Source organism: Sminthopsis crassicaudata, chromosome 2, assembly GCF_048593235.1.
Source record: "Sminthopsis crassicaudata isolate SCR6 chromosome 2, ASM4859323v1, whole genome shotgun sequence".
Classification (NCBI taxonomy): domain Eukaryota; kingdom Metazoa; phylum Chordata; class Mammalia; order Dasyuromorphia; family Dasyuridae; genus Sminthopsis; species Sminthopsis crassicaudata.
Window position 1 is genome coordinate 131,960,737 of NC_133618.1, and position 27,292 is coordinate 131,988,028.

The 27,292-nt window shown below is 38.7% G+C and overlaps 1 long non-coding RNA gene across 1 annotated transcript in view; it reads right to left on the bottom strand.

The window, feature by feature from the left end:
- Positions 1 to 22,639: 22,639 nt before the first annotated feature.
- LOC141554873 (uncharacterized) overlaps positions 22,640 to 27,292 on the bottom strand; it is a 139,420-nt gene continuing 134,767 nt past the window's right edge. The window contains exon 4 of the long non-coding RNA XR_012485992.1: positions 22,640 to 23,846. This is a non-coding gene — a long non-coding RNA (uncharacterized LOC141554873). The remainder of the gene's footprint in view (positions 23,847 to 27,292) is intronic.

Below are 27,292 nucleotides of genomic sequence, written 5' to 3' on the forward strand. Positions count from 1 at the left end.
GGAGAAATGTTAATAATGGAGCTATAACTTTAAAATGTCTCTGGCTCTCCAATTTTTCCCCTGGAGAGTCCATTGTTAAACATTTACCAGTACTCATGATTCTCATCCATTGTAAAAGCTAGTTGGCAAGTTGGCTTTTAAGCTCTGGAGAATAACAAATGCCCAACTGTTAGCTAGTGGCTTTGTACATTCACTTCAATTTAAATTTTAAAAAACATTTAGTAAGTGATTTTTGCTAAATTTTGCTTGGTGATGGAAAAGATGCACAGTTAAATAAATAAACACAAAATAAAACAAAATCCTTGTCTTCAAGCAATTTATAGTCTAGTAAAGGGATAGCATTCAAACAAAAATAATTAAGATATATAGTTATAACAACATATATATACATATACATATAACTATATGTAAATATACTAAATATAACTATAATTCATGATTAAATGTCCAAGGGAAGTGTGAAGCAACATGCTACCTCCTACAAGCAGCTTTTCCTGACCCCAACCTTGTAATATTCTCTCATTAATTTACTGTTTATTATTTTGTATACACTTTTGTATTTCCGTACTTGTGTTCACGTTCCATTTTCCCAGCAGAATGTAAGGTTCTTGAGGGCAAAAACCTATTTGTTTTTATCTCTGTATCTAGACTCCTAAAGCTATGCCTTACACATATGACAAATATTTGTTAAATTGAACCAGATGTGATTATCAATAGGGAGGATCATGGAAGGCTTCATAAAATAGATATTTTAGTTGCACACTAATGACCAGGCAGGAATTTTAAAAGTGAAAATGAGGGAAGATACAGAGCAAAACATGGGGAACAACCACGATCTGGTATGACTGGGACATAGATCATGACCCAAGGAGCAGAATGAGACAAGAATGAAAAAGTAGGCAGGTGATAGATTGTGAGGTTTGATTTCCAGGCTAAAAAGTATGGATTTTATTCAGTGGTTAATGAGGCAGCTAGGTAGTGCTACTGATAGAGCACCAAGCCTAGAGTCAGGAAAACCTGAGTTCAAATACAGCCTCAGATACTTACTAGCTATGTGACCCTGGGCAAGCCATTCAACTTTGCTTGCCTCAGTTTCCCCATCCATACAATGATCTGCAGAAGGGAATGGTAAACCACTCCAGTATCTTTGCCAAGAAAACCCCAAATGGAGTCACAAAGAGTCAGACATCACTGAAATGACTCAACAGTGAGAAGCCATTGACGATCTATTTATTGAATGATATTAAGCCAATTCTCCAAGTTAGATGTTGAACATGGGATCATAAATCTGCAAGGGTTCTTCACCTATTTTAAGGTCACAAACCCCTGTAGGGAAGCCTGCAGCCCCCTGCTCAGAATCATGTTTTTAAATACATAAAATACTTAGGATTCAAAAGGAAACCAATTGTATTGAAATACATTATTTTTTAATATGTTGGGTTGTTTTTTTAAACAAGTCATGGACTCCAGGTTAAGAATCTCTAAAGAGTCCGTAGGACCTCACAAGCCATCTAGTTCAATCCCCCCTTGTTTCACAGATGAGAAGAAAGGTCCAGAGACCTAGGTTTTTTGCCCGATAACACTAACAATTTGAGGACAGCTGTAATTCTTGGAACTCCAAACTTGTCAGCACTTTCTTTGGAAGGCACAGGCCCCAAATGGAACTAGCAAATACAGCACAGGGGAAAACAACATTTACATATTTGAAAATATTAGGAAAAGGGGAAAAGAACAGACTTTGCCTTGCATTTCAGGTCAGCTCAGCTAAATCAGGCCTCTAGTACAAAGGCTAAAGACTTCAACAAGCAGGAAAGATAGCAGTGGTATGAGGGAACTAAGACCACCTTGCCACCCCTCTCAAAGCTCCACAAAGTAGCAGCATGGCCCTGGGAGGCAGGGGATGGCCAGGGTTTAGGAAATCAATAGAAATATTTATCTCAGATTTCCTCTTTCCCTTTCATTCTCATGATCACCAAATCTAGGACCTTATTATGTTCTACATTAAAGTCTCCTAAGTGGCCTTCCAGTCTAATTTCTCCCACTTCCAAATATCATGTATATGAAGAAGTCAGATTAATATTCACAGAACCTCGGAATTGGAAGAGGCTTCAGAGGCTATTTGGTACACATATTTACTACTATTTGTGTGACCTTCCTTGTTAAAAACTGTTTTCATCCAGGAATATTAGGATGTTAGAGATGCTAAGTATCCCCTATCCAAAGCTCTCATTTGTATAGAAGAGAAATTCAGGCCTAAAAATGTGAGATCACAGGCTTAATGTTGCACAATTAGGGAGTGATCAAGCCTTAGATTAGTAGAGCCTTTTTTAAAAATTTTATTTTGGAGAGAAAATTGGGATTAAATGATTTATTCAACTAGTAAGTATTGGAGGCTGGATTTGAACTCAGTTTTTCCTGATTCCAGAGGTTTACTGGATTTACTGTACCACCTAGGTGCTCTACTTAGGCTAGTACTCAAATCTTTTAACTTCCAAGCCAGTATTTTTCATGTAATGTCATGTTATCTCACAAAAGCTTCCAGTGACTCCTTAATTCCTATAAGATAAAATCCTTAGTCTGGCAGACAAAATGCTTTATGATGTGGTCACAAGTCACGTATACACTCTTATCTCTCACCACTTACTTCCAAATCACTCTTCATTCCAACCAAACTGATCTCCAGTACAGACTTAGAAAAGAGTATGTGCTGATATCAAGAACATTGCATTGCAAACCGAGAATCTGGGGTGAAATGCCATTTCTTCTCCTTACTGCTTATATAGTTTAATCCCCATAAATATCTGTAAAATAAAACATCTGTAAAATGAGAAACTGTTGATGGTCAAGCGTGTCTGACTCATTTGGGCCTGCCCTCAAGGAGCTTACATAATAAAGGGGAGAGATTCTTCATTGTCATGAAAAAATAAATACAAAGTATAAAAGGCAATTTCAGGTAGATTTGTTGTGATATCAGCCTATCCAGCTAACTTCATGACATGATTTGGGTTTTCTTGGAATAGTTTGCCACTTCCTTCTTTAACTATTTTGCAGATGAGGAAACTGAGGCAACCAGAGTTAAATGGCTTGCCCAGGATCATGCAGCTAATAAAGTGTGAAGAAGAGACTTCCTGATTCAATCCCAATGCTCAAAATGAGGAGAGTAGGAATAAATAGATCTTAAGGTCCCATCCTTTTGGCATTTGACTCTCAGAAATCTCATACTTAGCCTTAATTCCAACCCTTGCTTAAATATCTTCTGAGACTCAGTTTCCTCTTCAATAAAATGGGGGAATTTACACCACTTTCCCTACTGGATTTTTAAGATGATCAAAATGAATCAGGCATGTTTGTACTTTGAAAATGATAGTTCTATACAAATGTGAATTATTGTTGTTATTATATTATTATTATTATAAATGTCATTATTGTTGTTGTTATTACTGTTGGTTACTCCAGTTATTAATACACATGTTTCATAAGGCTTTTCTAGACTAATGCAACCTATAGTCACTGACTTCTTCATTGAATTCTTACTACTTTCATATGTATATTCTTATGTTCCCTGTATGTATGGGTTTTCTCTTTCCCAATGAACCTGTAAGGTTTTTTGTAGATACTCACTAAATGCTGAATGAATGAACGAATGAAAAGGCATGGTGGTTGAACATTAAGGAGATTGTAATTTGGGTTCAGAATGGCATTTATTGGCTACGAAACCCAGGAAAAACACCTGGATCTTTCATTAGGGAAATTATTAAAGTTTCTCCTCATACCTCAAAGCACTCCTTCTCCATATCTTGCCCTCAGAAGGAAGAAACCATGACTGTTTAACCGGCTCTGAATGGCACCTTGCTCAGGACCCTCCCTGACCACCATGCAGAGGGTTCATAAAATGCTTCTGGATGATTGATGATGACTGTGACCTACCACTGACCCTTCCTAACCTGGGAACCAGCTGATGCTCACGAGGAGTCCAGCCTGCCTCTGGTGGTATTTGAAATGCAGACACTCCAGCCCAAGATTTGCTGATGGTTTTATTCAACTTCTAAAAGAAACCCTTGATGTGTAACCAGCTCTGTATTCATGCAGGGCCTCTGATCCCCTAGCATGTCCATGGAAAAGCTGCCTAAGCCATCCAACATACTCCCCGCCCCCCTCAGCTTTCAGTGAAGAAAAGAAAAAAAAGTAGGTATACCACACGAAGCTGCAAATAAGCAGTATTACCCAAGTACCCTAGGGAAGTGACCTAACATCTCCCTAAGACTCAGTTTCCTCATCTGTAAAATGGAGGGGGGGTTTGGACGAGATGTCTTCTGATATCCCTTCTAGCTCGGAATCTACAATCCTATTTTTAAGGACTCGAAGAATCAATGTAATGGATATGAAGACCAACTTTGACTTTGTAAGCTCTCTTTTTCTCCTGTATGTGTTTATGTGTTATGTGAATGTGAAAGAGAGAACAGAAAAAAAAGAAGATGAGGAAAAAAGAAGAGAAAGAAAAGGAATGAAAGGAAAAGAGGAGAAAGAAAAAGAAAAATAGGAAAGAGGGAACTTCCTTGAACTTTCTCCCCCACGTTCTCAAATTGTACCTTGTTCCAAGGCACACAGAATCTCTCTCTCTCACTCCCTGCCCTTTATTCTCCTCTCTCTCTCTCTCTCTCTCTCTCTCTCTCTCTCTCTCTCTCTCTCTCTCTCTCTCTCTCTCTCTCTCTCTCTCTCTCTCTCTCACACACACACACACACACACACACACACACACACACACTGCAGTCCTTTGTTTAACCAGCATTCTTCCTGCCCAGAAATTCTCTAAGCTGAATATATTAGAACAGCCCCAGCCCCACAGAGCAACAATCCTTTTTCACATCTCAATGTTACAGACCATTCTTGATATTTGCTAATTGGGCTCATTTTCTGCAAGTTGCCAAGGATTTGCTAATCTTAAAAAAAAAAGTGACCTGCATTTTATCCTAGGCTCTGAAAATTCCCCATTTCATGGTTTGATTTTGCCCCATTTGTCATGATTATTTTCTGCTTCTACAAATCACTTTATATTTTGCTATCCATCTTGAGTTTGATTTGTGGCTCAGTCTACCATACTGAAATAAAATTGTGGCTGAGAAAACTTCTTACTTGGGTGTATCTTCTGTAATTTTCAACTGATTTTAGAGAAATATGGATCTTAAGGATAGGCTATTGCACTGTGTGAAGTCTCAGTCCACAAAACCATGAGTTCATATGGAATAGTTCAGCTTACCTTTGTATGTAGTTATATAAAAGGGAATTTTTAAAAAAAAAATGCACCAGTCCCTGATCCCTGGATACATATAATGCAGTATGAAAACTCTGAACTGAGAAGAGAGACTCTGGAAAGATAAAACAATGCATCCAGATATGTATACATGATAGAAAAGGAGGTATGACTTTTTTTTCTTCTCAAAATGGCAACCTCTAAATCCACTGGATTTTGTCACTCACAAATTAGGGAGTTGCAGATCTGTTTGAGACTCTGTTTCTGATGAGTAATAGAAAACTTAAAATAAAAACTATGGCTCTCCAAATCAGAAGGCTGCAGGGATCTGGGGTAAGAAATCAAGACAGGGCAAATGGAGAAAGAAAGGGAGTCAACTAATCATCAAACATTTATTAAACACCCACTTTTTGACAGATTCTGTGCAAGAGGTTGTATGGTTAGAGGAAGACACATACTCTTGCTTTAGCACTGGCTATAAATAACTCCCCAAAGCTCTGATGCTCAAGATGTAGAATGGTGGAGATGCAAGAGAATTTTGTGGGCCTTCATTCCAGAAAGCCCAGGGGATAAAAGCCTTTTCTGGAAAAAAAAAAAAAGTCACCAAATCCCCATGCTTCTGTTCTATTCTCTTATATGCCTATATACAGAGGACAGATGATAGCAGAGGAATATTTGAAGGGAAAGATTTTTAATAAAAGACATAAAAATAATATCAGAAACAGCCATCCTTCCTCCTCTCTACCAAAAAGAAAAGAAGACAAACAGGAAGAAAAAAGGGAGGGAGGGAAGAAGGAAGGAAGGGAGAGAAAGAAAAAAGAAAGAAAGAGAGAAGGAAGGAAGGAAAGAGAAAGAGAAAAAGGAAGGAAAGAAGGATGGAGGAAGGAAGGAAGGAAGGAAGGATGGAAGGAAGGAAGGAAGGAAGGAAGGAAGGAAGGAAGGAAGGAAGGAAGGAAGGAAGGAAGGAAGGAAGGAAGGAAGGAAGGAAGGAAGGAAGGAAGGAAGGAAGGAAGAAAGGAAGAAAGAAAGGAAGGAAGAAAGGAAGGAAGGAAGGAAGAAAGGAAGGAAGAAAGGAAGGAAGAAAGGAAGAGAGAAAGGAAGAGAGAAAGAAAGAGAGAAAGAAAGAGAGAGAGAGAGATGAAAGAGAGAGAAAGAAAGAAAGAAAGAAAGAAAGAAAGAAAGAAAGAAAGAAAGAAAGAAAGAAAGAAAGAAAGAAAGAAAAGAAAGAAAGAAAGAAGAAAGAAGAAAGGAAGAAAGGAAGAAAGAAAGAAAGAAAGGAAGGAAAGGAAAGAAGGAAAGAAGGAAAGAAGGAAAGAAGGAAAGAAGGAAAGAAGGAAAGAAAGAAAAGAAAGAAAGAAAGAAAGAAAGAAAGAAAGAAAGAAAGAAAGAAAGAAAGAAAGAAAGAAAGAAAGAAAGAAAGAAAGAAAGAAAGAAAGAAAGAAAGAAAGAAAGAAAGAAAGAAAGAAAGAAAGAAAGAAAGAAAGAAAGAAAGAAAGAAAGAAAGAAAGAAAGAAAGAAAAGAAAGAAAGAAAGAAAAGTGGGGGTGGGGTGGGGGAGCTTTCTAAGTCGAAAGAGCTGCTGAGTTAAATTACAGGGGCCTGGGCGGAATGATTAACAACCCTCATGCTTTTCTGCATCCCAGTCATTACTCACTCCAAACCTGGGGCTTCTCGGTTACATAGCCTAGTTCAGGCCGACCATTTTTTCCATTGACTGAAAACACATTCTGACTGAAAACAAACTTTGGATCCCCGAGGCTTGGCAGGCCCTGGGTCCTTCTCCATATTTAATCAACGGGAAGCTAAACACTTTCAGTCTGTGATGGCTCATTTGGACGGGGGCTTAGGGCTTTTGCTCGGTGCCAGATATAATAACTCTCCCCTCTCTTTTCTGAGGCCTATTTTATAATTTTGCTGTTTTTCAATGTCAGGCCCATCTTTTGAAGAATTTTTATTGGATTTCCTGCTAGACTTCAACGAGGATTTTTCTTTCTTTGGCAGAAATATCAAGCAGAACAGGGGAAAAACTCAATCATCCTCTTGGAAAGTGGGGGGGAGGGGATGATTGTGAGCTTGGAGCCCTTTGTTTGCTCACAAACATGTTCTCATTCTGAGTGAGCTGGAGCCCTGCTGCCAATTGGGCTCTTCTAACCTTTGACTCATGGGGAAAACAGACTGGATCAAGACAAATGGTGGGGAGCTGTAGAAAGTCAGCTCAGGTCGGAGGGGGGCACAGGAGAATGGATGACAATGTGTAGAGATAGGTCATGTGCGTTCCCATGCCTACATCCATGGCACTCCTGGTGAGAAGAGACAGGATATGGTTTTCACCACAGTGCCGTCCAGGTAACTAGGGACACTAATAAGTGAAAAAGATGAACGGAGGTTTATATGGCAAAGCCGAGCATCCACCACCTAGGAAGCAAGAATGGCACTGGAAAGACCAAACACCAGGCACCTAGGCAATAATGAGAAACTCCTAATTATCAGAGTTAATAGAACCTGGAAAGTGGATAAAAAGATCCCTCATTCATCCTCAACTCACTGTTTAATTAAAATCCATAAGTATTTATTAAAAGCCTACTATGTACTAAGAGACTACACAATACGAAAAGCAGGGTCTGTTCAATCAACACTCATCCTTAATTCTCCCTTGTTCCCAGATTGGAGAATATTGTTCCCAGGAAAGGGAAGGGTGGGAGGTGAGCCTGGAGAGTGAGAAAGGCAGAGAAAAGTGACTAGGGCAGGAAGAAGAGACACACACTGGTTTTTTTGGGTGGAAAGTTGTTTATTTCCCTCTCAATCTCTTCTCTCGATATGTTCAGGAGCTTCCTTGGAAGAGAGCTGCCTTTTCCCTATGAGATGTTTTTGGTCCCAGATTGGAGAATATTGTTCCCAGGAAAGGGAAGGGTGGGAGGTGAGGCTGGAGAGTGAGAAAGGCAGAGAAAAGTGACTAGGGCAGGAAGAAGAGACACACACTGGTTTTTTTGGGTGGAAAGTTGTTTATTTCCCTCTCAATCTCTTCTCTCGATATGTTCAGGAGCTTCCTTGGAAGAGAACTGCCTTTTCCCTATGAGATGTTTTTGGTCCCAGATTGGAGAATATTGTTCCCAGGAAAGGGAAGGGTGGGAGGTGAGGCTGGAGAGTGAGAAAAGCAGAGAAAAGTGACTAGGGCAGGAAGAAGAGACACACACTGGTTTTTTTGGGTGGAAAGTTGTTTATTTCCCCCTCAATCTCTTCTCTCGACATGTTCAGGAGCTTCCTTGGAAGAGAGCTGCCTTTTCCCTATGAGATGTTTTTGGTTTTTATTTTGTAGGCACCAAGGGGGTGGGATAGTATCTAGAGATTAGATATGCTTTTTTGTCCACTGTGAAAGCTATAGGGCCTACTACAAAGTTTCTTTCACCGTTTGAAGTACCATTTAATTATACTTCTGTCATATAATGGACGCAATGGAAATGACTGAACATTATATGCTTATCTCTAACTTTTTTTCACCTCCTGCTTAGATTTTGAAATATGAGTACAGAGCTAGGGTGAAGAAAGGTTGTGGGGCAGGGGGGTTAAGGAGATAGCCAATAGTCAAAATGACAGAATCAAAATCTGCAAAAGATCTTGGATTGAATGTCGCAAAATGAAGATTCATTAGATAAATGTGACATTCTAAATTCAGATTCATAAAAACAAATAGAGAATGGGGAAGGGGAAGGAGATAGCTAGATAGTTCAGATGGAAAAAAATCTAGGGGTTTAAGTGGACTAAAAACTTAATGTAGATCAATGGTATAACAAAACAGCCAAAAGACTAATTAGATTTTAGGTTTCAATAGAGGCAAAGTGTACAGATTGAAGGAAGTTAATTCTCTCTGTCCTTAGCCCTATACTTAGAATATTTTGTGCTTGGTTTTAGGCACCACATTTTAGGAAGGACATTGACAAATGTTTGTAAGTAGGTTGTCCTATGCAGGAAACTACTCAATTGTTCTGCCTAAGAACTAGGACCCACTAGTGACCATTGAATATTGCAGAGAGACAGATGTCAGTTTAATAAATGATCTCCAAAATTGGGCTATCTCAGGAAGTAGTACACAGAGCATCACTAAAAATTTTCAAGTTGAGGTTGGTTGGCCAATTATGAGAGCTGGGTAGATAACTTTTAAGGTCCCTTTTCAACTCTTGAAATTCTATCTTTCTATGACCTTATCTCTCTCCAATAGGATCTATCCTCTAGCGAGTAAATAACCTGTCATTCAATAAACTACCCAGACCAGATTCCCTGGGACCATCTTGATTTGGGGGGAGACATCTATTGAGGCCCAGGGACAAGATGTCCCACTAAAGAAATCTGAACAAATTCCTTTAAGATCAAGCCCCCAGGGTTGCATTTCCAGAGTTGCCAAGCTATTGCTTGGACAGTTTAGTCTTCTCTTCAATAAGGAAAAAAAAAATTTAAAAATCAATAAATCAATTTATTGAAAATGCTTTATCTCTTTACCTCTATCATTTTTGTAGCTATTGCAATATATGTGTGTGTTTGCTGAATTTAGCAAAGGAAAAGATATCAGACAGTACAATAAAAGGGTTGTTGTCCCTCAGGGAACTTATTATTTAATTGGGAGGGTAGAGCTAATAGTCATGAAACAACTGAGCTACAAAACTGCATATAATTGCACAAAAATTATAATTGTACAAAACAGACAATAAATACTCCAGGAGCTCAGCAGCCAGGAAATCAATGAAGGCCAGAATGGTCAACGAAGAGAGGATTCCTGGAGGAAGTAGGGCCAGAGCTGGGCCTTGGAGCATAAATAGAATTTGGTTAGTTAGTGACTGGGTAAATATTTAGGCAGTGAGGTCCTGAGGTGAACAAAGAATAGGCAGTGAGGATGAATATTAATATTATTGGGACAGTGGAAAAAGCAGGCTAAACTAGAAAGAAAGGATCCTCTAGTTGGAGAGCAATGGAAATAAGGTTAAATCCATAGAACAAAGCCAGATTATAGACAGTCCCATGCATACCCTGCAAAAATATACATTTCTTCCTAGAGTCACTACAAAGAAACTACCACCCACCCCTTCCTCTTCTCAGATTTGCCTTGTAATAAACATGATCCTCATCTCTATCTCACTTGGCAAAGAGCTCTTTGATTTACCCATTATAAGAGGCGTTTCCCTTCTTACCACATCCACAGGGAATACCCTGTAAATTTATTCTGCGGAAAATTGGGTGTAGGTAACAAAGTCAAACCTAGCCAGGGTCTGGCAACTGAGTCAACTGGCTCAGAGGCAGAGTCCTGGTCACTTAGTGGCTGCAACCAAACCTCTCTAAACCATTACTGCCTCTTGGTGTTCATCTTCCCCATCTACACCCATTAGCCTCCCAGGAATCTATTCTGGCTGCTCTTGCAGAATACCTAAGGTTGGGCTGGAAATGGGCAAAGGCAGGGGAAACCGCCTCTAGCCCAGTCTTAATTTAGGGAAGTTCCTGATCTGGCTCAGATGAGGTTAGAAAAAAAAAATGGGTAAATTTTAAATAGCATCTGAGTCTTCCCTGAAGCTCCCAGGGGATTGGCACTTGGCTCTGAATTTTGTCTATCCTTGGGGGTAGAAAGCAAGTTGATATTGTAGAACATCCCTAGACTTGCTACAGCCTTAACAATATACCTTTGGAAAAATTGTCTCCCATCCTGCAGGCCCTTCCTACCTTCAATCCCTGTTTTAAACAATGATGATCCCTGCCCCCTCTGTCCTTAATAGAATGTGGTATGGGGATAAATTAAAGCTGAAAGAACTGCCAACTCTTCAGAGAAAGGGTGTGGTTATTGTTATTACTGTTAATCCTAATACCGACAATAATAATGACCTTGTTATTCAGCTTCTAAAAACAAAGGGTTTCTCCTCTCATGAACTGCCCTTTGTTCCCAGTCAAGCAATTTAACTTTAAAGGGAGGTGTGTGTGTGTTCTTCAGAGGGTGAGAGGAACAGTTTGGCATCTGTCTGCCTTGCCTAAAGAAAAAATGGTCCACTATTGAGAGGAAGTATAGCTTTATAGAAAGAACACTGAATTTGGACTTGGGATACCTGGGCGTGAATCCTGGATCTGCTACTGATTAACTAACGGTGTGACTTTGGGAAACCTCTCTCGGCCTCTGGTTCTATATCTGTCTAATGAAAGAACTAAATTGTATGACATCTTAGGTTCCTTTCATTAGCCTCTAACCTCCGTCCTCTGTGGAAAGTGCAACTCTGTGAAAAGTGGTTTCTCTGAGCTCAGATTAAAATGAAAGCTATCTGGCTCCACAAAAGCCATTTTCCACTCTACCCATAGCCTCCTACTGTTTTCATAACCAAGTCTACTGGTTTCCAACAGCCAAACCCTAAATTTCCCAAAGGAATTCTGTTTCCATTTGCCACCTTGAGAAAGCATCATAAACATTGGTCCATTGCCTAACTCTATTACCCCCAATGATGTTTTGATTGGTTATATGGCATCAAAATGGACCCCATTCCCCACTATATTCTCTAACTTAAATGTACTTTTCTGAAAATGGAGAGAGACAGCTAGGCACCTTATACCTAATATTCAAATCTTTCCAGTTGCTATTTTCTCAAAGGCAAGGACTGTGGATTTTTATCTCTAGGGTTTGAGAGAAGAGAAGATAGGACAGAGGGAGGGAAAGAAAAGAAGGAGGAAGGAAGAAAGGAAGGAAGGAAGGAAGGAAGGAAGGAAGGAAGGAAGGAAGGAAGGAAGGAAGGAAGGAAGGAAGGAAGGAAGGAAGGAAGGAAGGAAGGAAGGAAGGAAGGAAAAGAGGGGTCTCACATAATCACAATGCTCTGATCTAGAGTGCCATAGATCCCCTAACACCTCCCAGACACACTCCTCTTTTGGAGACAATGTGTAGCTCAGAAACTTGCCATTCCATCATGGCTCCCCAATAGTGATCAGTGAATAGGAATGCCAGAAGATGGCCCAACCCCTATCCCATACATTCACACTTACACTCACACCCAGCCTTTCTGCATAAACCACCAGAACTTGGGCTTTGTGAGCCTGGACACTCCCTGATATGTTCTGGAGCTTATCACTCTGTCTCTATCTCTCTGTCTCTCTCCTTTCCCCTTCCCTCCCCCAACTGACTTCTACTATTCACTCTTTACTCTCTCAAACATACTTCTCCTCCTCCTTCTCCAAACAAGGGCTTCTTTCTACTATCAGAAGTTTAACACCATCCATAAGAATATATTAAGAAGCTTCTTAAAAAAAAGCAGGCACTACCCAGCAACTGTACATCCCCACCACCTCAGGCACATAGTTGTATATCTTAGCCAACTCCAAACTTTAAGAGAATAAAGGAATGAATGAATGAATGCTATGATGCATACCTTTCTGCCACTTCTACTTTCCTGAGTGGGAGAAACTGTTCTGCAGCTCATAGTAGGTCAAAAGAGCTGCTACATCAAGGCTTTCTTAAGCTCCCCTCCCCAGACATCCCCCCTTCCAATTTATTACTTTGCTCTCTTTCTTTCACCTTGTATTCTTACTCCCCAAACTGCCTTTCACCCAACATCCTCTCATTGTTTTGAGGTTAAGAAGCACACTCTAGCCTTCCATAAATTACTTGGCAAGGGTGGATGACAAAAACAAGAGAATGTAATTCAAATTAAAGTCACCCTCTGGCTAAAATGATAGCTTATTAAATAAACGGCAAAGCTGCCAATCAACTTTTCTGGCAAGCACTCCTCTGACATTAATCTTTCCTGGTGTGATTTAGGGTCCACCTGGGCCCTTTGAGAAGATTCTCCCATCATTTCCTTCCCATCTCTCTGGATCAAGCTGCTGGGCTTGGCGCAGTTGACAAATTCCCCAAGTAATCCCTCAAAAGATTGGAGAAATGCTCCGAACGCTCCATTAAATTTATTTTCCATGCTTTAAGAGACCCAAAACTATGTCCAATAAATAAGTGTTCCCTGTGATTTACTGAAATGCTCCTCTGATTTAAAGTTATAGGGGGAAAAATATGGAGCCCCTGGGAACTGAGGACCAGCCTTGCAAGTGAGACCAGATGTGAGATTTCTGTCCCGGGGAAGGGAGGGGAGGGGAAAAAAAACAGCCCAACTGGTGGAGGTTTGAAAGTGACAATGTCTGAACCCTGGTTCTCGGCTTTAACATAAAAGGTCCCCAGTTGAGCGTTCTTTCTCACAAAATTTATTGTGGTTGTAGTTAGAGGGGGAACCATCAAAAGAGTAATTCTGGCCCTTGTTTTCCAGAACTCCTTTGATAAATATGATACTTAGAAATATGCCTCCCACTAGACAGAAAAGCCATATAGTTAAAATGAAGTAATCTGTCAGTAAACTCGCTAGAATCAAAGCCAAAATGAAACCTGTAAAAGCAAAAAGAGAGGGGGGGAAAAAACCTCTGCTCAGAAATGTTTGAGTCAAACTGGGGAGAAGGTAGAGATTAAGAATTGTCCTTTATTCAGATATTTTTATCTGCAGAGTTAAAAGGGGAGATTTATTTTTAAAGGGGACTATTTATGCTCCAACCTCCGGCAGATGGATCTGTGTCCCTGCCTCTCTGATGTAGCAAAGGCAGGAAAAAGCCAAAGGAGCTCCTGTTTTCAACTGAAATGTACCCAAAAGGGGTTTGGGAGGGAGGGAAAAAGAGGGGAGTGAAGCAAATGTCATCTCTGGAGCTCCAAGTCAGGAAATATTGAATCTACATTCACTACAGGGGCCCAGAGGTGCCAAAACCTAGAAACAAAGTGAAAAGGGAGGACGGGGCCCCCCATACCCCATGCAAACATTAAAAACAAAGAAACCCCTGAATTTGATCACCCTAAGGGTAAGAAATCTCAGTTTAGGAGATTGTGGGGAAGGGGCTGGAGAGATGAGGAGTGACATGAGGTTGAGAGTTTATTTCATTTTCAAAACTCTATTTTTCTAATGTCCACATCTTTCTCCTCCTGAAAAATCACAAGATCTAGTTCTTAAAGGGACCTTAGAGATAGCCTAGAAATCTGTTCCTTATTTGGCAGGTGATAAAAACAAATCCCAGAAATACAAAATGATTTGCTTGAGATCACACAGATAATCAATCAACCACCCAACATTTATTAAGTACCTACTATGGTCCAGGCGCTACACTAGAGAATAGGGAAGTTAAAAAAATAAATAAATAAATAAAGTAAAAAATCATCCCTATCTTTAAATTGCTTCCATTTTCCCAAGAGAAGATGAAGGGGATCCAGGTTGGGGATGAAGGGGAGGGGGGCAGTGGAAGGGAAGCCCAAGCTCAGATAAGTAATTATAAAATGTGTACAAAGTAAATAGAAAGTAATTGGAGAAGAGCAGTGATGATAAGGAGGATAATCAATAAAAGGCCCTATATTTCAAGTACACACACCAAAGTACAGACACACTAAAGCAACAGCACTCCAGAGAAAAATCTGGGGATCCTAGTAGACTGCAACTTTTATATACTATTACATAGAAGCCCTCCAAAATACATTTTAAGCTACATTAAAAGAGATACATTGTCTATTGCAAAGAAGAAGAGGATAATAAGGCTCTTTTTTTTTTTTTGGTCAAATCATATTAGAAATATTGTATCTAGGCCTAGGCACTATGTATTAGAAAAAGATTTTGACAAATTGGAATGTGTCCAGAATGAATGAATGAAATGTATTTATTAAGCACTTACCTATACACAAAGCACTATGTTAAGTGATTAAGATACAATACAAAAGGAAGAGAATCCCTGTCTTCGAAGGGCTCACATTTAAGAGAGGGGACAACTCCCATAGTCCTTAGGATGCAATGGGGAAGCAGATAATAATGAATCTTCTTTAATGTCATTTCTACTGGCAAAAATCAAATTCTATTCTGATGTTGAACTATTTACAATACCAAGGATCCTGGTGGAGAGAATTTCCTCTTCTGGATCTTCAGTGGCCTTGACTGCAAAACTTGAAGAAGCAAATTCCAGACTACATCTCCATGGGGGTTACTTCCCTGGATGATGGTTGCAGGGGCAGTGCTGGAAGCAGGACTGGTGATCTGGCAGGTCTGCAGATGCCAGGGCTTTGGGACTTCCCTTTTGTGTGATAAGACCAGCATTTCCCTAATGCAACATTTTTCTTTCCATCCACAACAGAAGGAGGCTTTATTAAAATGAAGATAAAACTGTCTCTTGGACCTTATTGGTCCCAGCTTCCCTAGAGCAGGTTCCTTTTCCATTCACCCATACCAACTCCCTTGCCAATCAGCCATTCTTACTCCTGGCTTCCCTGACACAGCTTCCTGACCATCTAAAGACATAAAAAGTCCCAGTCACATGTAGTCTAAGCCTCTCAACTTAACAAATGTCCTGAAGACCATGCAAATCACCATGTCCTTCACCATATTTTGCCCTAATTACTAGACACATTTTTATATGGAGATTAGGGAGGACTGTAAACAGACAATTTATGTGACAGTGTAGTCTCTTTACATATCTTTGCTGTGTCGGGGCAAAGTAAACCTCCTTTTATTAACTGTTGAATGACTTCAGAATCCTTCCTTTTGTCTCAACATCAAACCTGAAATATGAGATTGCTAGAGTTACTTACTTCCAACCTGTCCATTTGTGGCAGTTGGTAAGCAGTTGCTGTCGGTGGAGTTGAAAAAGGTGGACTCCTTCTTCAAAGTTATTCATTCCTATCTCAAGGGCTACAAAGTCTAGGCTGAAAATAATACTAGTGGTCTATGAACTACTGCTATTTTCCTGATCCTTAGATTTAGGGTCCTGGGCTAATTCCATCAGGGTCTAGAGAGAAGACAAAACTAGACATTATGGGTGGAAGCTGCAAAAGAGTAGATTTAGACTTCACCTAAGGAAGAAATTCTAATAATTAAAATTGGACCAAAATGGGATAGGTAAGCTTAGGGGGGAAATGGACTCTATCACTATTGGTCATCAAGGAGTATTGCCAAAGAAGTGGTAGAGAAAATTCCTATTGGGATGCAGTTTGGATGAAATAATCTCTGAGCTCCCTTCCAACTATGGTTTTATAAAAGTACTGATCATGGCCATCCCCCAAAAGTGTGATTGGTCCAAATCATACACATCCATTTTATCCCCAATTTTTAATTCATGAAAAATGTATTTAAAAAGGACATTAAAGATGGTCCTGATGAGGAGGGAGAGGGAAGAGGAGAGATATCATGCTACTCAACTTTCAACCCGAGAAGATGACAAAGAAGTGAAGAGAAGGGGATGGGGAGGTAGCTCTTGTTTTATCAGCATTACCTTAGCAATAGTATCTCTTGTAAGGAGAAAAGCATGACAATTCTATGTATGTCAGATATTTGTTTTAGAATCAGAAAGTAGTATCATTTCCTTATGCCTCTAAATCAACTTCCAGCTCCAGTTGGCAAGTACCAACTTATAGCAGAGGAGAGTGAGGGGATTCTTAAAGTTAGAGTGATTTTTTTTTGGTGTGAATGTCCCTTCTGCTAACACAGATAGTAACCTTAGTAGACATTTCATGAGTTTCGGTGGCCAAAAAATGTCATCACCTTAGTGACCAACCTTGAAATGGTGAGTTTTTCCAAACAGCCAGATAGGTCTTCAGATATTAGACAAATATAGTGTGTAACTGGACCCATACTCAAAGAATTTCCAACTTGGCAGGATCTGCCAAAACTTTTCTTCCCAAACATGGCTTTTGAAAACAGATCCATCAAACCATTAGAAGAATTTATATCAAGCATTAGCTTTATGCAAGGCATTGTACTAAGCAATGGGGATGCCAATTTTGCACCCACTTTGCCCAATCCACACTCAAACTGGCAAGCCATCACCCTTGAGGATAGTAACTATTACTCTCTTCAGGGTTATAAAGGTAACCTTGAGGGGTTGGGGTTTCTAGTACTGTCATTCACAAACATCTACCATTGTGTTCAATGAAATTAGAGTCAGTTAAATTCCAATATAAAAAAGGAGGTAGCCCTTGTCTCATTAGTAAGGGATTTAGAAAAGGAATTTATATAGAAGGTAGAAAGAAGAGTAGTTTAAAAACAATTATGTCCCTCCCTACAAAACAATCATATACTCTCTCTTTGTATCCACAAAATCCTTAGGGAAAGTGGGGTCAAAGTTAAAACACAACGGTAATAAGGTATATGAGAGAATCCTTGGGAAGACTTCTGATCCTGGAAGTTCTTATCTTTATCTGAGGAGTCATCATAAGGTTCCCCTTAGGTGATGCTCTCAGATAGGTTCTGAGAAGCAGTATCTTCTCAGAGTCCATAGCTACATAGGCTTCCTCTATCTTTGACAGGGATACAGGGAAGCCACTCTCCTTCCCCCACTCAAAATCTCCTAGTTGTCCTTTCGTAATTCACTACTAGGAAGGAAAAGATTCCGAGTTTGGCAGAATATACCTTTTATATGCAAACTCATTTCCAGGTAAGGTCCCATTTGCTATATAACCTACCAACAAAGGCAAATCCAAGCATGTCTAAGAACTAACTGAACCTTCAATAACCAGTCTCCCTATTAAACACATACAAACACACACACACACACACACACACACACACACACACACACACACACACACACACACAATGCATAAGTTGTCCCTGCCTTCAAAGAACTTACATTCTAATGGTGGAAACAACATGTTCATAAACTGGGCTATACAAGGAACATGCAGAATATGAGGGACGTAATCCTAAAGACACAAACAATTGGACAGACTAGGAAAGGAGAAGGTGGTAAAGTGCTTAAGCTGAATCTTAAAGAAAGTCCATGACTCTAAAAGACAGAAATGAGAAGGGAGAGAACTACAGTATTGGGATACAGCCAGTATGAAGGTACAGTGTGCAAAGACAACATAAATAAACAGGAGATGAAATATTCTGTGTGAATTACTATACAGTTAGCTGTATAGTATAGTTGGATTGTAGAATACATGGAAGGAAGTAATGTCTACAAAGACTGGAAGTATAGTTATGGGGGCAGTTGTGAAACATTTTAAATGCCAGAAGAGTTTATTTGGTAATAAGGAGGTAATAAGGAGCCAGTGTAATTTGTTGAGAGTAGGGAATAATACAGAGGTGACAAATTTTAAGAGGAATAAAATCTCTCCATACTCAATGAAGTCTAGAAGTAGAAGATGGGAGTAGCAGGGTGAGAGAGAGAGGCATCCCCTAAGTTTTATACATAATTTTATAGCTTACAAAAATGCTTTACATATATTATCTCATTTGGTGCCCACAACAAGAAAGTGGGGTGAGTGGTACAAGTATAATTATCCCCATTTTATAGATAAGTAAACTGAACTTTCCAAGAGTAAGTGAGCTGCTGGAGATCACCCAACTAATAAAAATGGTAGAGCTGAGGTTTCAAATCCAGGTCTTCTAACGTGGGAGACAATGCTCTTTCCAACATGGTCAGGCTTCCTCACAAATTCATTTCTCAAGATTATTGGCATTGCTTAAGGCTCCTAAGAAACTGCTCTGACCAGTCCAGAGGAAAGCATTGGTGAGTCCCCAGAGCCCCAAGGAGAGAAAAAAGAGGAAGAGAAAGGTAGTTATGTTCTCCAATGCTCTATTCTGCCAGCATCACCCATGCCAGTCTGGACAGAGCTGAGAGTGAGCTGGGCTTATGCAACACCTGTGTTTACACTGTACAATCTGCAGTTTACTGTAATAAAATCATTTAATACAGTCATAATTTCTTTGGCAAAGGGCTGTGTTTATGGTGAGTGAGACAGAGAGAGAATGATTGACTGCAGGCTGATTAAAATGATAAATCAAAAAAAAAAAGAGGGGGGCTCTATAGAGCACGAAGCAACACGCAAATCCAATTTAAGCCTTGAGTGTTTGTGCCTTTGGCTGAGCAGACTCAAGCTGATGCTAGCCCAGTCAATAGGAGGGGTTACTGTTGGGGGAGGGGGAAGGTAAGGGAGGATGATGTGCTGAAAAGCTTTCTTATAGACTGACCCCAAATTTATCCCAACAGGTCTAATCCTCTTGGTGTAGAGAAACTCAAAAGGAAAATTAGATGAATACCCTTTTTAGTATTGGCTCCCAGTGCCAACTAGCCCACAGATATCAGAGATCTCTGGAAGGTTCAGGAATGTATATGTATACATGTGCACGTGTGCATGTGTGAATATGTGTGCATGCATATAGCATACTTTCAGACTTGCCTCTGAGTAAAGCAATACAATTGAGGAGATCAGGTGCTCTATGGGAAGGCTACAGCATGGCCATCAATAATTCATTTTACCATATGCAGATGGATTTGACATAATATTAACAATTCCCATTTATATAGCACTTTAAAGTTCACAAAGTACTTTCCTCAAAATAGCTTTCTGAGTTAGTTCAAGTACCATTATTGTATGTTACAGGGGAAAACAGTTTCAAAGAAGAAAGTTATTAGTTCACAATCATATAGTAATATGTTTTCTGACTCTGAATTTACTGGTTTTTTATTCGCACAGTAGGCATTAAGTCCCTATGCTCAGAACAGTCATACAATAGGAATTTTTCTCACCTGACTATATTATTTTGGGACTTCTCTGACTGCCTTAAGAAGGTATTTTCTCCTCCTGCCTCATCCATTGTTCAACTTTCTACATTTTGTCTTTTTCCATTAAATTGTAGCTCTTTGAGAGCAAGCACTGTTTTTCTTTTTTTTTCATATTTGCATCCCCCATGCTTAATGCAGTAGTAAGTATTGTATAAACACTTACTGACTGTTGAAAAATAGAACTATGAGAAAGAAGTGTCATAGGAGGCAAGAGAAAATATCCAGAAGGTGTTCAATATCATCAAATGCTATGGAGAAGTCAAGAACAATGAGGAAACAAAGAAGGGGGTCTAGATTGTTGCATTTTATCACTAGGAAACCTTTAGTAACTTTGGGAAGGTCAGTTTCAATTGAATAATTAGTCTGGAAACCAAATTGTTGAGAGTTCGGAAAAGTGAGGATAGAAAAAGCAGAGGAACCAAGTCAAGGCAATTTTTTTCCAGGAGCTGAGCTGAGAAGAGCAGATATAAAACATACTTAGCAGGCACAGTAGCAAAAATAATAATAATAATAATAATAATAAAATAAAAATAAATAAATAAAAAGATTTTCTTTTTTAAGGATGGGGGAAACATGGGCATGTTTGTAGGCAACAAAAAATAAATCTGCTCAATAAGTAAAGAGGGAGAGATGATAGTAGTAGGGACAAGATGGAATGCATAGAAAGGAATTAACCCCAAGGAGGAGGGCCCCTTTTCATCAAAAACTAGAGTGAAAGTAGAGATGGTGGGAGGTAATGTCAAAGATTCAAAATGAGATGAGTAGAAGAGGAGAAAAAGGATCTTCCAGAAAACAGCCTTTGTTTTGTTTTGTAAAGCATAAGTTGAGGAATTTGGCTCCACAGAGGAAAGATAAGAACTCTGTCCCCTGGGCTTGAGTTTTTTCTTCTCTGTTTTTCTCTCCACCCACTCATGTGCACCTGAGAGTGATGGAAGGGGTTTGGGAATTGAGAAATTGGAAAACAGAGCCTTAGCAGTTTGTTGGGAAGGCAGCCTCCATAATGGCAGTTGATTGAATGTAACCCAGCCCTGAGAAATAAATAGACAGGCATAGGGAGTTACACCCCAAAGCTACAGGGAAAAAAAAGAAAAGAAAACCTTTATTGAATAATTGTTAAGGAATCTCCTGGAAGAGGAAAAAAAAAAACTTGTTTTACACCAGCCTGAAAGGAAGAGACACCATATTAATGGCAATGTGATATAGAACAGCTTTTGTGTTAGAAGACCTGAATTCAAATACTTCTTGTATAACATATCACCTGGATGATGTTAAGCTAGTCAATTAAACATCCCTGAGTATTGGTCTCCTCATTTGTAAAACAAGTTGAAGGGGAAGGTTTAGGAAGGTGATATTATTAGCCTTTCAAGTCTCCTTTGCTTCTAAATCTAAGAATTTCTTCAATAAAGGGAAATCCAGTGCTTCCTGAAGCAATCCATTCAATTTTAGGAGAGTACTAATTGTTAGCAAGTTGTTTTTTTGGTTTTGTTTTTTCCTTATATCATAGACTCCTTTCTAAGCAGGTCAATGAAACTAAGGTATAAGAGGGATCAATCACAAAATTACCGTAGTCTCTTCTTTTCATTTCACTAATTTTTTTTTAGTGAGTTATTTTCATAGTCTCTTCTTTCAGGGCAGCTAAGTGCCCAAGTGAAATAGAGCATCAGGGCCGGAGTTAAAGAAGTCCTGAATTCAAATATGATTTCAGACAGTCACTAGCACTGTGACCCTGTCACTTAAGTCCCTTAATCCCTGTTCACTTCAGTTTTTTTCATCTGTACAATGAACATAAAACTAGCTTCTAACTCTCAGGATCGTTTTAAGGATCAAATGATATAGAGGCTGATGATTTTGTGCAACTGTACCTCTCTTAAATCCAATTTATAAGCAAGTCAAGACATTACTCTTGTGATATCATTCATCCTCTTCAAGTTGGGAGAATAAACAACTACACAGGGGTTAGCACATAATAAACTATATAAATTTTAGTTATTCACATTCAAGAAGGTTAGGCAACTGTTAGCAAAAATGTGATATTGGATATTGGGATTTTAGACAATAAATATTCCCCAAGTAACCACTATACCATTGGTTCCCAAATAGTCATTAGGGGATAGACCTAGAAAGTAGGGAAAGAGACCTACTAAAAGATTTCAGAAATAGAAAAACAAAAATGAATTTTTAAAAAAAACTGAATTACAGAACTTCACAGGTAGAAGGGCGCTCAGCGGCAATGGAGTCCATCCTGTTTCAGAAAAGTAATCCCCTCTAAGTGTCCATCTAGCCCCTAGAGATATCTTCCAATGAAGGGAACCTACTACTTCCCAAGGAAATCTATTCTACTTTGAGATAGCTCTAATTTTCCTTAGCTCAACTCTTCCTCTCCTCATCTTCCATGCATTGTTCTTTATTCTGCTCTCTGAACTGAGCAAAACAACACTATATGACAAGCTTTCAAATACTTGAAAACAATTTTCATGTGTCCCTTCCAGCCCAATTCTCTACTTTCCAGATTGGACACTTCCAAGCCTTTCAATAAGTCCTTCTATGGCATGGTCTTTAATTTGACAAGGCTCTTCCTAAAATGTGGTAATCCCAGTGGAAAAAAAATTCTCCAGTTGTCCTCTGACTTCTGACCAGGATAGAGGAATAACCACAGAATAAACACTTTTCTCATTCTTAGGTGATATTGTTAAGTAATTCAGTTCCAAATAGATGAATTAGTTATTAGTACTAGTATTCTTTTTTATTATATCTTTTTATTGACAAAACATATGCATTGTTAATTTTTCAATATTGACCCTGGCAAAAACTTCTGTTCCAACATTTTCCTTCTTTCCCTCCACCCCTCTCCTAGATGGCAGGTAGTCCCATACATGTTAAATATGTTAAAATACATGTTAAATACAATATGTGTATGTTAAATACAATATATGTGTACATATTTATACAGTTGTCTTGCTAACAAGAAAAATTGGATTTAGAAAGAAGGTAAAAATAACCTGGCAAGAAAAACAAAAATGCAAGCAAATAATAACAGAAAGAGTGTAAATGTTATGTTGTGGTCCACATTCATTTCCCAGTGTTCTTTCCCTGGGTATAGCTGGTTTTGTTCATTACTGATCAATCGGAACTGATTTGGATCCTCTCATTGTTGAAAATAGCCAACTAGTATTCTTTTTTAAAAAAACTTGGTGTACGTTTATTTTTTAGGTTATACATGTATATTCGTTTTTTTAACATATTTCCATATGAGTCATGTTGAGAGGGAAAAATCATAACAAAAGGGAAAAACCTTGAGGAAAAAACCATAAAAAAAGATGAAAATAGTATGTTTTAATCTACATTGAGTCTCCATAGTTCTCTCTCTGGAAGTAGATGGCATTTTTCATCCAAAGTTTATTGGAATTTCCTTGGAATTGAGTTGCTGAGAAAAGTGAAGTCTATCATAGTTGATCATCATACAGTCTTGTTAGCATTAGTATTCTTAATAGTACCAGTAATATTATACTAGAAGAAAACTATTAGTGTTTTACTTCAACTACATTACAGATTACATAGACTTTCACAGAATCGCCTAGTAATGCAATGACTACGACTGAGGATTTTGCTCACTCTATTCCCTAGTACTTCGTTACTTTCTCTACAACTCACTCTTTACCCCAATTTCTTTGCACACTTCCCATTCAGGAATTTCTACTTGTCTTCAAAAGCCAATTCAAATATTACCAGCTTCAGAAATACTTCCCAGACTCTCTCTTCCAAGTAAGAATGACCTTTCCCTCTTCAGAAATAACAGCATTTTGCTTGCAGCTCTCTTGTGTTTTTGTAAACTGGGACTCAAGCTCGTTTGCAATAGACTGTCCTCATTGATGGAGGTTAATTACTTGATGCTCCATGAGCTGTGTGAGGGAAGGAGTTGATAAAAGCTTAAGAGAGAGATCCTTGTTCTTCTTACTTCTAGTCTTGAGAAATCATATAGAAGGTTCTGGGCCATCTTCAGGAAGTGGTCCCTGGAGAGAGAGAGAAAAACTCCAATATGTAGCAGAGACAGCACTTCATTCATATCTCTCCCCCAGTTCTACACTTGAAACTATAGGGAATTCTCCCTCAGGTGAGATAAGGGACTTTTTATTGGCTGAACTGAGATTTCTCACTCCCAAAAGAATGCACTCATTCTGTGTATTAATGTATAACATTCTAATAGGTATCACTTCTTTGATATCTGTTTGCTATCAGATATGATTGCATTTGCTAGACACTTTATGTCTTTTTGTAACTGGCATTTGGTGAGGAGTTAAAACTTTGGCTATATAGTTTGGGATATTCCATTAGGCGATAGCAATCAGAATAGTGGCTTAAATCTAAAAATTATTTCTGTCAGACTAACACCATTTAGGGAGAAAATAGATATAATTCTAGACTAGTAATTTCTCTCAGAAGCAAGCTGAGGCTACTCTTGTGGTAAAAATCTCCTGACAGGAATCAAAGATTCTCTTGGAGAGAAGGGAACAGAGGAAACTCTAGAGTTATCTATTTGTGCCTCTTAGGAAACTATATTTAGATAGATTCATGTCAACACATATAATATATGTGGGCAACACACAAAACTCATACATACCCTACATATTCAGATCTGCTATCATGCTTAGAGACTAAACGTGAACTAACTCTGTGATCCTGGACAAGTCATTTTGACCACTGTTTATTTTAGTTTTCTGATCTGTGAAATGGGAATAATAATAGCACTTACCTCCCACAGTTATTATGAGGATCAAATAAGATACTTATTAGGTGCTTTGCAAACCTTGAAGCACTATATAAATACTAGTAATTATTATAATTAATAGTACTAGTAACAATAATTTTATGGAAGTTATTTATCTCTAAAGGAGCAGAGATAAAATGAAAGAGAACCAGTAAGGTTTTCTTGTTGGCAGATAGGCATAACAAAGATGGAAATATAGCCTGGAGAGTGCTAGGTTTGACCTCTTCACTGAACTTTTTTTTTATCAATAGTATTTTATTTTTCCAAATACATGTAAAAATAGTTTTTAATATTCATTCTTGCAAGACTGTGTTCCAGATTTTGCTCTTTCCCTCCCTTACCCTCTCTTCCTAAAACAGCAAGCAATCTGATAAAAGTTAAACGTGCAATTCTTTTAAACATATTTCTATGTTTATCATGCTTTCAATGAATTTTTGCTCCATTTCATTTGTTTTCCAATCAGTGAGGATCTTGGGAAGAGGGGAAAGGATTACCTGTTTTCTCAGGTGAAGACTAAATGCCCCAGATTTAACATAACTCCTATGGATTTGTTGCTGTTGCTTTTTGTTGTAGTTGTTGTTAAAGCACAGTCTGAAATAGATTGGGGGATATAGGACCCCCCACTAGATATATAATAAGAGTTGAAAGAAATGTTCTAACCCTAAATCAAGTAGTTATTTGGGACCAAATACAATCAAAAGCAGATATAAGCAGTTGAAAGAATGGACAGTATCAGCCTAGATCATTCTGCTAGATAGATAGCTACATATATCCAACTTCTGACCTCATTCACAGAATTGCTTTCTCTAAAGTTACTAATGATTTCTTATTTGACAAATCTAATGACTTTTTCTTAATCTTCATTCTCTTGCAGCTTTTAACTGTTGATCTCTCTCTCTGTCTCTGTGTGTGTGTGTGTGTGTGTTTCTCTCTCTCTCTCTCTCTCTCTCTCTCTCTCTCTCTCTCTCTCTCTCTCTCTCTCTCTGTCTCTCTGTCTCTCTCTCTGTCTCTCTCTGTCTCTCTGTCTCTGTGTGTGTGTGTGTTTCTCTGTCTCTCTCTCTGTCTCTGACTCTCTGTCTCTCTCTGTCTCTCTCTCTCTCTTTCTCTCTCTGTCTCTCTGTCTCTCTCTCTCACTCTGTGTGTGTGTGTGTGTGTATGTGTGTGTGTGTTTGTCTCTCTCTCTGTCTCTGACTCTCTGTCTCTCTCTGTCTCTCTCTCTCTTTCTCTCTCTGTCTCTCTCTCTCTCTCTCACTCTGTGTGTGTGTGTGTGTGTGTGTGTGTGTGTGTGTGTGTGTGTGTGTGATGTATAATAGTCTCTTCTCTCTGGGTTTGAGGACATCCCTTCTCTTCTGATTCTCCTCCTATCCATAAAAGAGCTCCTTCTCAGTCTTCTTTGGTGGACCCTCAACCAGATTAAGTCCTCTAATTCTAAGTATCCTACAGAGATTTTCTCTGAGGAGAGATTTTCTCTTCTCTTCTTCCTTCAATACTGCAACACTTGGTGATTTCATCAGCTCTCTGCTTGTGTTTCCAATTGTCTTTTAAACATCTCAAACTAGATATCCAGTAGACTTCTTAAACTCAACTTAATATGTTTTCAGTCAGTCATTTTTCACTTGTGCTCAATTCTTCACTTTTCAGGGTTTGTTTTGCAAAGATAATGAAGTTTTTTGCCATTTCCTTCACTAGCTCACTTTACAGATGAGGAAACTGAGATAGAGTTAAGCGACTTGTATAGGGACACTTAAGTAATAAGTGAGGCCACATTTGAACTTAGATCTTCCTGACTCAAGGCTCAGCTATCTCTCCACTGTGCCACCTAGCTACCCAACTTACTTGTTTATTGTAGCTAAAATGGTACCTCACAAAACAGACACTTTTATTACTCTATTTTTCACCTTAACTTATGGCTCTAACAATAATAATAATAATAATTTTGGGTTTAGGGAAGGTATGTTGTCTTTCTAGGACAAGAAGACAGAATGTGATTCTAAGACTTGTCCAAGATTTGATGAACATTGCTTCCTCTGTCAATGCCTTAGGGATAAAAAAGTGATGTCAGAAGAAACCTGGGAAAAATTTCAAGGGATTATGAAGCCTGGGGGGAAAGCTTTGAAGAACTTAGAGGCACAAGTTTATTATTAATGGAGGTTTCCATTGATCTATATATGTATATACATTGTATAAAATTGAGAATAAGGACTTTATAAGAAAAAATTGTATTCTTCAAAATGCTAGTCAGGTTCAGGATTTCAAGGGCCAGAAATAAAATTTGACACTCAGTTTATCTGGCAGGTTTATTGACTGTCTACTCAATCATACAGGAAAGGTATAAGACAAGAGTTCTATAACTCACTGTCCTCCCAAGTCTCTACTTTTACCCTGTTTGAAGAAATGACACCATAAATACCTAAATCTAGGGAATCAGCTTTATCTAGACAATAGAAGAATACTGAATAGGGCAAAATGTTAGGAGGGACTATGATTTTATATAGAGGCAGACAAAAGACCAATGCTTTTTACAAACATAATAATCTAGAATAAGCAGAATCTTAAGTATCTTTGAAGATGCTATTTAAGTCAAAGTGGATAGAGCACCTGGCCTGGAGTTAGGAAGATCTGAATTCAAGTCCAGTCTCAGACGTTTACTCATTGTGTGATCCAGGATATTACTTCACCCTGTTTGCCTCA